This window comes from Artemia franciscana, chromosome 17 (assembly GCF_032884065.1).
Source record: "Artemia franciscana chromosome 17, ASM3288406v1, whole genome shotgun sequence".
Classification (NCBI taxonomy): Eukaryota; Metazoa; Arthropoda; class Branchiopoda; order Anostraca; family Artemiidae; genus Artemia; species Artemia franciscana.
The window spans coordinates 18,612,801-18,625,112 of record NC_088879.1 but is presented as its reverse complement, the minus strand read 5'-3'; the positions used below and the strand labels follow the sequence as shown (position 1 = coordinate 18,625,112).

General features: G+C 32.4%; 1 long non-coding RNA gene across 1 annotated transcript; it reads left to right on the top strand.

Moving 5' to 3' along the window:
• The first annotated feature begins 1,588 nt into the window (after positions 1–1,588).
• LOC136037612 (uncharacterized) lies at positions 1,589–6,057 on the top strand. The gene is made up of 2 exons (XR_010619985.1): positions 1,589–1,705; positions 4,818–6,057. It is a non-coding gene; the product is annotated as an uncharacterized LOC136037612 (long non-coding RNA).
• The last annotated feature ends 6,255 nt before the right edge of the window (positions 6,058–12,312 follow it).

Genomic DNA, 12,312 nt, shown 5'->3' with positions numbered 1-12,312 from the left:
TTTTCTTATAGTAAAGAGCACAACCTAGTAAGAGACAAGCACGTCCCATGAAAAAAAAAATCGAGAGCATCTTTTTCTAATTTTTTCTCCGCTACTAAATGGACACTTGAATATCATAGAAAGCTGTTTAATGCCTGATTTTAAAGACTATTGCTACATCTAGTGCCTTTTGTAATTAACAAAAAGCAATTTTTACAAAAAAATAATTTTTAACCATGCATTACATTTTTTATAACACTGGGGTGACAAATTTTATAACGAAGAACGGACTCTAGCCCATAGTAACTGAAATTTTAAGTTAAAATACAATTTTGGACACAGAATAAATCATCATTCACATGATTATGCAACATACTTATCTTTCGACACTATAATATAATACAACGAATACTAATAGTTATAAAAATGATCGATATAGCTCATTATAAATAGGAATTAGGTATGTTTCATTGGTATTATGGTTGTAGAAATATCTGAAACCAAGTAAAGAACAAACAACGGCATTAACCAAATCCAGCACATACACAACCTAATGTGTTCACTTCTGGGACAGCTAGCCCAGTCACTTCGTTGCAAACAGGATTGAGAGGCTAGCCTAAAAGAATCTTGACTGAAAACTGATACTTTGGAAAACAATAAATACAATCTAATAATTAAAAAACCTTGAGTTGCAATACCAACGTAGTGCCTGACAAAGAATCGAGTCCAAAGGCAATAATATGAAATGCTATGTGCAGTGTGGCTGGTATGTAGATACCAACCTCACTGCAGATGGCGAAGGCCAGGAAAGCAATTCAAAAATCCAAAGTCATATTTGACCATCATATAGAGCAGACACTGCTTGAATCAAAGATACTATATACGGGAGTTTTTAATTTGGGACTACGTGAAAGTTATGAATCCTTTTATTATAATATCCCTTTTTCAGACTGTCTGGCTAAAATTTCATCATTGCTATAGAAATAGCTATAGCCTGGCAAAAAGCAAACCATAGACCAAAGTAACCGAAATTAGAAAAAAAACTCTAGCAAAAGCAATTGGTGATTTCAAATTAATTCAGAAATGACAACTGCTAAAAAGGTTTAATTTAATATTATTTTTACTTTTATTATTTTATTCAACACAGGTGAAAGTCATAGGCTTGTCGCAGTAAGCTTAGTAAAGGTTTATTGCAAAAACAAATATTATAGGAATTCGGAAAGAATATTGATCCTGATAGAAAAATGATTTCTCTTACCAAAATTTAACCAATTGACCCCATTGAAAGCTGGTAAAGTATGTGGTAACAATAAAACTTGTGGGGGAGTCTAGTATTATGTCACCAAACAATGCATGGCATTACAGAAGCAATTATAAAAGGAATTTCGCATAAAGCCTGAGTATTAGAATAATGAAATCTAATAATTTGGCAAACCATTAAGAAAAATATAAGAATTATATTGAATTGAATGCTATATCGTCACATAATTCTTGCCACAAATAATCCTAGCACAAAGGGTTTTATCAAACATATATTACTATTTATGACCTTCTCTCAAATTTTACGCTTATTAAAGGATTAATCTTTTTTTTCTTCATTTTGATTGAGCAATTCCTCAGAATTGATCATCAACAAGTGCCGCCGGACAAGGTGCTCAGATATTTTGGTGGGCTTATCCGAATATTGGTGTCTAAGAAGCAAATTGTAAATGGACATAGCAAAGAGGTATGTATTTTGGTGTAAAAAACCAAGCTTTTGTTAAGGTTAAATAGTTGTAATTAAGCCTGTAAGCGCTCGGCAATTAATGGAAATGATGAATTAGGAATCAAGAAGTAAAGAAACCTCGTCACTTGGGTCTTTATAATTGGAAGAAAAAGACATAGAAACATTACTGAAACTTAAAAAAAAATCGGCGTGTACGGTTTAAATTCTAGCGCCAGTTCGGGATCTTTGTATTTTAAAATATAACAACAGCAGCACTAAGAATAACTGTTAATAGTTTGTTTTTTAAGAACTCTGTAATCAGGAAAATATTATAAGAAACTAAAACAAAATGAGGTTAAATGGTGAACCTAAATTAATTGAACAAGAACATAATGTAAATCTAAAGAAAATAAAAACAAAATAGGTGAAAACTCGGCAATATACTGTGATAGTTTTTTAAACCGACTTTTTAAGCTACTACACATCAAATATAAATTTGAGTAGAAATACAAACAATGAATGTTTTCATTAGAAATTGTCATTTTTTGGTTTTCTCATTAAAAAACAGAAACAGTTTTGGAACCCATAGATTTTAAGCAATTCATCTTGAAAATGTATGACATTATGCAAAATTAAAGTAAGATGATGAATAAATATGAATAGCTCAAGGGAATGAAAATCTATGGTCAGAAGATAAGCAATAGCAAGGGATGCATCAAATTGTAAACGAAAATGATGTATAAGAAAAATATGCGGTTAAAACAAACGCAATAGCGAGAATCACAACATTTCTCAGGGGAACACAGATCTGATATATTCATGGCTCCGAGAGAACAAAAAAAACAGGCAGCTGAACTGTTTTTAATGTGAGGATCACGGCAATATAGCTAAGAAGGATCAAAGCTTAATTGAACATACTGATATTCCCTTTGAAAACAGCTTAGCGAATAATTCTTGGCAATTATATCAAAAGTGTGACAGATCTATGTTTAAAGTGAAATAGGTGTGCACAAATTTTTCATTATCATTATCATTTCATTTCATTATCATTATTCTGTTCAATATTTCGAAAGTAGATCTCAGGAAAACCAGTTGGTTGATAGAAGCAGCCACTTTATCCCGTCGGCATATAAAAACATCAAGGTATTTACAGAAGCAATTTTACTAATATAAGCCATTATAAACTATAAACTTCAATCACACTTTACAAGCTTCTGTTTAAAGTTCTACGTGAAACCTCGTTTTAGAGTGATTTTGGCTTAGAAACAAGGTTGCTCTAAGTTCTTATTTTCCGCCTTTTTTTTTACATATTTCCAGAAGTATTTTGTCGAGCTGTTCTCAAAGTTTTCCACTAAACCATCAATTGTGACTTTCTTTGTTTATCTTGCGAAGGATTTTTGACATTGTAATAAATAAACGAAAAATCATTTGGTAGAACAGCTTGGTAGTAAAAAAATATATTAATGTATCAAGGAAACATAACTGTGAAAGAATACTTGTCTTACTAATTAAATGTTTTAGTTTTTACTTCAAAATACATACTAAATGAAACAAAAATTTATTTTGAAAAACGATCATGCAAAAGCAGTTCTTACTAAAGTCAGGTTTTCGGCACGAGGGTCAGTGCTCCTTGGGATCTAAGTAGAGGGCAGTAGTTTGCTCATTTCCGGACCCTAGTAAATCCGGGCAATTATGGTTTTGTTCCTTTCTTTTCTTCATTTTTCTTTTAGTTTGCTTCTTAGCACCAGTCTCAGTTTATAAAAAATTAGGTAGGGAGGTATTATTCTTTAATGCAAATACAAAAAAATTACCTCCAAAATTAAGGATGTCCTTAAGCTTTTATACTTTCTTTTAACTTCATGTTCACTGTAAAACGCTGCTTCTCAAAGAAACTAATGTTTAGTCGCACTTCATATTTTGCAAAAAAATTATACAAAAAAGGTATTATGAAAAATATATGGCGGTGGGGGGGAGGGGTGAGGATAAAATGTGAAATTTCCCTCCTTCCACGATTTATATGACTTACCTAAGGGTGGGGCTCCAAATTTGTCCTCCAATATTTTGACTGGAACAATTGGAGATATATTGCAGCAGACATATATGTTTCATTACTATGCCCTTACATTTAATCCGAGAATATGGGGCTGGGGCTTGCATAGAAGCTTGGTATCAACGAACACTTGTTTCCCTTTTCTCCCACCTACATTACTGACTGTGTCCCACCACGAAAACGAGTTTTGAAAATATGGATCCCATCGGTGCCCATTAAATATACAATAGTGCTATCTCTACATTACTTTACTGATTTTTCATGGCACTAAAATTAGAAATAAACATACCCAATTTTATGGCTCTAAAATTAGAAATAGGCATACCCAATTTCATGGTACTAAAATTAGAAATAGGCATACCCAATTTTACGTAGCTTCAAATCTCTTGGGGACTGAAATTCCAAGTCGTTGACCCTACTTTGGATTCGTAAGAGGCCAAACTCGAGTAGCGGTGCACCGACTAAATTTTACCATGTAACAAACTCTATCTAGTGGAAAAATTTCGTTGTTTTTCAAATTTAGTGCTAAAATTTCAATTAGAGCCATATTTTTAAGTTCTTGAAACAACAACAACAAGCTAAAGATAAGAAAATAATTCGCAAAAGTTTCTTTCAAAATCTCTTATCGGTAGTCCTCAGGGCAAAAAGAAGTAAAATAGAAAAGGACAAAAAAAAGATAACATGCCCTGAATATACCAAAGAATACTAGCCTGAAAAATTAGTAATAATTAAAGAGCCACCGGATCGTACCAATTTTGGAAAAGCAACTCAATTTCTTATAACTTACTGTTTAACAAATGAAGGTTTAAAACTTGTTAGTAATACAGCTATATTTGAAATTTAATGCACTTTATACTTAGAAGAAAACCCCGGCTGTCTTCTTTAAATGTTTTACTGGAAGATATAGAATCTCTCAAACTCAATCTCGAACCACTGAATATAAAAAAAACTAAACTTTCAGCATATTTCTTTATTCAATACTTTGTTTCCAAAGTAAACATAAAAGCTTTATTTAAAAAAAAAAATAAAAATAAAAAATAAACAGGTTCAAATCAGAGTAAAATTATAAAATTTCTATTTCAGTTTTTCCAAGGAAAGGACACGGAAGAAGAAGAAGACGAAACACCAAATAGAACACTCAGTTATTTTAGCTCCAGTTCGGAAGACTCTGATGGCGAAGTTACATCTAGAGCATTTCTCAAAAGACAGTCCCTAAAAGTCACGGAAAAAAGAAACAAGAAATTTGATACCTAAGTTAGGATGACCTGAATTAAGAACAAAAATTAAAACAAAATTCCAAAAGCTAAGAAAAATATCATATATTATATTTTAATCTAAAATAGCTCTACGATTACTTTAAAAATAAGGCTTATTTTCTTCTAATCTATAAACGGGTACGGAACAAGATCTCTTAAAGAATGTAGCTAGTAGTAATATTTATCAAACAGTTCGTGGTAACGAACTGTAGTAAGAAGCGACCCGGCTCAAATTGTGATCATAAAATATACATTAAGAGAACTGGATTTTTATTCTGATTTTAAATATATAAGTTTCATCAAATTTAGTCTTCGTCATCAAAAGTTACGAGCCTGAGAAAATTTACCTTATTTTGGAAAATAGGGGAAAACACCCCCTAAAAGTCATACAATTTGACTCTCTTCATACAGTTTGACTCTTTGCCACAATTCTACTTTTTAAAATAATTAAAAACTTTAGCATAAAGAGCGAGGGATTGCGAAGGAGACAACCCATTTCATATACGGAGTAATTTCTGTGCGTTTTAAGTTTTAATGTCGCTCCTTACTTTCAGTTAAAAAAACTAGTTTTTTTTTAATTTAATTTAATTTCAAATTTCAAACCAATGAAAAGAAGCAGAACCCAGATAAACCCTTCTTCAAACATAGAAAAGATTAAACTTTGAAACTTATTTTTGAAACGTAACGTAAATAAATGTGTATAGGTTCATAACTGAAAAAAGGAACTTATCCCTTGTGAAAAGGAAGTATCCCTTGTGAAGCTCTATCGCCAGAAAAGGACGTAGAAGAAGAAATATAAGAAGGAATAGAAATAGAGTCTAACATATATGGATTTACATACAAATTATGTAAAATTATATAATTGATAGTCCTGAATTTCATCTACGTTTTGACTCTCGCTGTCCGGGTGGATTTTCATCTAATTGCGCGGTTTTTCGTTCTTTAGCCACAAGCCTTTTGGCATAAACCCTTAAACCTCAAGTTTTAAGTATCTGTTTTAACGTTTCCGAATTACTTTAATCTATTGTTAAAATATTTCGAAATATTTATGCAATTCCCAGTTTTTACATTTTAATTTGTTTTCGTTTATATATATAGAAGATATAATCTGGCGTAACGGACATATATATATATATATATATATATATATATATATATATATATATATATATATATATATATATATATATATATATATATATATATATATCATGAAAAGAGAAATCACCAATGCTACAGCACAAACACAAAAAAAAGAAAAAAAAAAAAAAAAAAAAAAAAAAAGAGAGAGACAGAAGGAGAAAAGGAAGACTGTTTTCCTAAATTAGTGATTAATATAGACCAGCACTTGAATGAGGCCTTAACCCTACTCATCCATACAATCACATAGGTCAAACAGCATAGCCACACACAATCAACCATAAAGAATAATCCATGGACAGGCAGTCATGTCGTCAATAAGTATAAGTCGTCATTTACCAAACAATAGAAAAAATAATATAGACAAATAATTCAGAGGCAACACCCAACATAAGGGCTCATCAGGAGAATACACTGGCCTATATAGGGTTTCGCCACTCTAAATTCTCTACCCAGCACAGTGTTGTGGCTACCACAGAATATCCATGGCATCCCCGCGTCAGGTATCACCCCCAAAATACATGCCTATGAAAAAAAACAGCAAATGTAAAACAACCAAATAAAACCAAAACAAGCTTATCCTGTTAATATATCCCTCCCTTTAGCAACAATAGGTAAACTAAATATTATAAATTTTACCAAATACAAATATTAACACATTGCAAAAAACCTGAATGAACTAAACAATTATATAATTCATCTTTACCATGTGGCTAATTTTTTAAAAATTCCGCTCAAATAGAAACACAATTCAAAATAAATGGCGCTGTGACAACATTTCTCGAACCTCCGAAATTAGTTAAAAATTTCTTTAAGTATTTCTAGATAATTCTTTTGATATTTATTTAAAAGTTCGTTATAATGAAAACTAAATTTTTTTAAATTGCCAAGTTAATTTATTTGCAGAGAAACCTCTTGATATCAATTTTTGGCTTAAGATTTTACATCTATTTTTAAAATCAATATAATTACTACAAATTCTTGCATAACGAAGTAACTGTGAGAAAAACGCTGAATATGTGATATTTGAGTATATATTACTTTCAGGGAATGGGAAACTAATCACTTCAAAATCAAAATCATCCGTTTTATTATACATTTTAAAACTTAATTTATTATTATCACAAATATTAATATTTAAATCTAAGAAATGATCTTCATGACCAGCGCCATGACTAGGCTCAAGAATAAGCTCTGATGGATATATATTTTTAGAAATATCAATGAAATCCTTACAATTTAAGACCAAAATATCATCTAAATATCTTTTATTATTTGACAAAGCATGTTTTAAATTAATTGGATTATTCTTATCCATCATATATTTATCTTCTAGTTGACTTAAAAACAAGTCAGCTATAAATGGGCTGGCATTCCCCCCCATGGGAATTCCCATAATTTGCTTGTACAAATCACCCCCAAATCTTATATAAGTATTGTATAAAACAAATTCCAATAACTCAAAAATCATATCCAAGCTGTAACATCTCAAGTTAACTGTAGTATTAATGCAGTTTGTCCATATGGCTTAATAAGAGGAAAGATTTCTTTATAACAGTTTTTAAATTATCAAACACTAAATTGAGTGATAAATTAGTATACATTGTCGCAAAATCGAAAGACTCAATTCTTTTAGCGTAAACCATTGTTAAAGAATCTATCACCTGCAGTGAATTATTAACACTCCAATATGGATTAAAATTCGAAAATTTTTTAATACCAGAACAATAGGTTTTAAGTTTATTTACAATTTCCTTTAAAATTAAAGAGAGGTCAGTAGCAGCAATGCAGGTTGGACATTTAGCTGCTCCAGCAATAAACCGTGGTTTAGGGGATTCTTATGAAATTTTACAGTCCAATATAGGAAAGGGAACTTTTTATCATTGTCATTTATTTTAATATTAAAATTTTTAAAAAGTATTTCTTCAGTCTTTTCAATCAAATTCTCATCCTCTATATTTACCTTTTCATAAACATTAGTTGTGCATAACTCCCTTTTTAAGATATCACAATACAGCTTCTGACAAATTATGGCAAAATTATTATTAGCTTTATCCACTGGCACAATTACAAATTCATTCTTTAGATTAGCAATTGCTTGTTTAATCTTCGCATTATAAAATAATGATTTAGTGTTACTATTTTTTAAGTTAGAATATATTTTATTTCTTACTCTACTAATAATTAAATTCTTCCAACTTCGAAAACTCTCTTTATTTTTATTCTCTTTCTTACACCACTTATCAATAAATAAATCAAAATCATTTTCCAAGCCATCAAGAACACTCGATGGTTTCAGATGATGAGAAAGACGGAAATTTGCCCCTTTATTCATTATAATTTGAAGATCATCTTGCTTTATTATTGACAAGTCCCCTGTTATAACATGTTTGTAAGTAGGATTTACAAATGGGCCAAGTTGCTTACAATTACAAACCGGTTTCCAATTAATATCACTATCTAGTTTTTTTAGTATTAAATTATAATTAAAAATAATTTGCCCAATAGTTTTTGAAAATTTATAAGTTAAAACTGGACTATCATTATAATTTAAATTACTAGGAAGGGCCTGTTTCACATGCCGCTGATTTAAAATTTCTGGTAAATTAATATCTTCAATCTGCTTACAAGTAAAATTAATAGGTAAATATAATCTGTTATCCTTATTACTAATCTTATCGAACTTTTTCTTTTTTGAAATAAATTTCGTTTTAGTTAGAATGCAAATTGTATCACATATTACATATATATATATATATATATATATATATATATATATATATATATATATATATATATATATATATATATATATATATATATATATATATATATATCATGAAATTAGTTGTCGTCATTTTTGCTATGACGGTGACGTCATTAAAGATATTTAATCATGAAGTTAGTTGTCGTCATTTTTGCTATGACGGTGACGTCATTAAAGATATTTAAGACATATATGTTCACGTAGAAATCTATTAATGTTTAAGTTTAAAATGACTGATGAACTTACAATGGCAAAAGCCGATGAAGATGCTCAAAGAGTCTATGCCAAAAAATTTGCTGCTGATAGAGAAAGTCAGAAAAGAAAGCGTGCCGAAGAATCAAAAGAACAGCAAGGAAACAGGCTTGAGGCTGATAGAGAAAGAAAGAACAGAAAGCGTGCCGAGGAATCAAAAGAACAGCAAGGAAACAGGTTTGAGGCTGATAGAGAAAGAAAGAACAGAAAGCGTGCCGAGGAACTACCAGAGCAACGCGAAAGCAGACTTGCTGCTAAAAGAGAAAGTGAAAAAAGAAGGCGTGCCGAGGAATCACAAGAACAGCAAGAAATCAGGCTTGCTGCTGATAAAGAAAGTAAGAAAAGAAAGCGTGCCAAGGAATCACAAGAACAGCAAGAAATCAGGCTTGCTGCTGATAGAGAAAGTAAGAAAAGAAAGCGTGCCGAGGAATCAGAGCAACCTGAAAGTTATCGCCTGGCATTCAGGTACAGCCCAGTCGATGATTATAGCTTGAGTAGATGTGTTCAAATCGGGACAATGTCTAAAATTTGTCCCTATTGCAAGGCCTTGAAATTCAATGGTGAAACAATGGGAATGTGTTGCGCCTCGGGAAAAGTTAAACTTCCTCTACTGGCTGCACCACCAGAGCCATTGAAAACTTTCCTTACTGGAACTACGTCAGAATCTAAGCGTTTTTTGTAAAAAATCAGAAAATACAACTCATGTTTCCAAATGACGTCGTTTGGAGCCCAAATCGAAAATCCAGATCAATTTATGTCTACTTTCAAACTAAAAGGGCAAATTTATCATAGAGCAGGGTCCCTTCTACCATTCTCAGGCGAGAATCATAAATTTTTACAATTGTACTTCATCAGTGATAGAAATTCTGAATTGAATGCACGTTGCGAAACTTCTCCCAACGTTGAAAGGACAATCGTTTCCCAATTGCAACATCTTTTCCACGAAAATAATAATTTAGTGCGTCTGTTCAAAACAGCCATCGATTTGATGCCTACTGATACGCATAAAATTGTTATTTCCGCTGACAAAACGCCTCCTGGCCAACATGTTCGTAGATACAATGCTCCAACTATCGACGAAGTGGCAATCGTTATGGTCGGTGATCAGTTTCTACCTCGAGATATTATTCTTCATAAGCGAAACGCTCAGTTGTTAAGAATTGCAGAAACTCATCGATGCTACGATGCCCTACAATATCCTATCATTTTTTGGGATGGAGCCGACGGCTATCACTTTAATATTAAATTGATGAATCCAGTCACTAACAAAGAAATGAACGAGAAATGCAGTACAATGCATTATTATTCCTATAGACTAATGATTCGACAGGATGAAGAAAATTATATTTTAAAATGCCGTGAATTGTTTCACCAATTTGTCCTTCATATGTATGCTAAAATTGAATCAGATTGTTTGCTATATATCCGCCTGAATCAGACCAAGCTCCGCTCTGAACAATACATTCATTTGCGAGATGCAATTATAAATGACGGTAATACCACAAACGTTGGATTAACAATTTTACCTTCGTCATATGCTGGCAGTCCCCGTCATATGCATGAATATGCTCAAGATGCTATTGCGTATGTTCGTCTCTATGGTCGTCCAGATTTATTTATTACATTTACATGTAATCAATCTTGGGACGAGATACTGCAGCTTTTACTTCAAGGACAATCGGCGGTTCATAGGCATGACATTACGGCCCGTGTCTTCCGGCAAAAGTTGAAATCACTGATAAACTACATAGTAAAACTTGAAGTATTTGGGTTAGTGCGATGCTGGATGTACTCAGTGGAATGGCAAAAACGAGGTTTGCCACACGCACATATACTAATCTGGCTACATAAAAAATTACTTCGAACGAAATTGATGATGTGATTTCCGCTGAAATACCTGATAAAAATGTCGATAAGTTACATGATATTATTGTAAAAAATATAATACATGGACCTTGCGGTGCACTGAACGAAAATTCACCATGGCCAAAGGAAGGTGCACAAAGCAATATCCTCGACTTTTAGTATCAAACACAATTACTGGCAATGATGGTTATCCACAATATAGAAAAAGATCTACTGAAGATGGCGGTAAAACAGCAATAAAAAAGAAGCGTAACGGTACCACCATCGAAGTAGATAACCAGTGGGTTATTCCATATTCCCCATTATTATCAAAAACATTTAATGCACACATAAACGTTGAATACTGTAACTCCGTAAAGTCAATCAAATACATATGTAAATACGTCAACAAAGGCAGTGACATGGCAGTTTTTGGCTTGCAGCCCGAAATCAAAGATTTCGACGAAATCGTACAATATCAGGCTGGAAGATACATAAGCAGTAATGAAGCTGTTTGGCGAATTCTTTCATTTCCGGTACATGAACATAGTCCAGCTGTTGTTCACTTAGCGGTACATTTACAGAATGGTCAACGTGTTTATTTCACGGAAACCAGTGCAACAAAGAGCCCTGAATCCACCGGATACAACATTAACAGCTTTTTTTTCGCTTTGCAAATATCATTCTTTTGCAAAAAAAACTGCTGTACACTGAAGTGCCTTCGTATTACACGTGAAATAATAAAGATAAAGTATTTGAACGTCGAAAACAGGGTAGGTCAGTCGACGGCCAACCTACCATCTTCAAAGATACCACGATAGGAAGACTCTACACCGTTTACCCCAATCAACATGAATGCTTCTTTCTACGCCTGCTTTTGGTGAATTTACCCGGTCCGACATCCTTTGAGTATTTGAGAACTGCAAACGGTACTATACATGACACTTACCGTAGTACATGCCAAGCTCTGAATTTATTGGAGAATGACCAACACTGGGATAACTGCATCAATGACGCGTGCGAAACGTCAACCCCAAGTCAAATTCGTGCATTGTTTTGCATAATTTTAACAGCTTGCTCTCCATCAGCTCCTACAGAGTTATGGGAAAAATATAAGTCAAAAATGTCCGAAGATATACTCCATCGAAAACAGTTAGAGACGTCAGATATGAGTTTTGATTTTACATCAGAAATTTATAACTACACTTTAGTTATTATAGAAGATTTGTGCGTACGTATGGCAAACAAACCTCTTTAGGATTTAGGAATGCCTTCACCTAACCGTATCGCTTCTGTTTCGACATGTGTAGAATTGGAT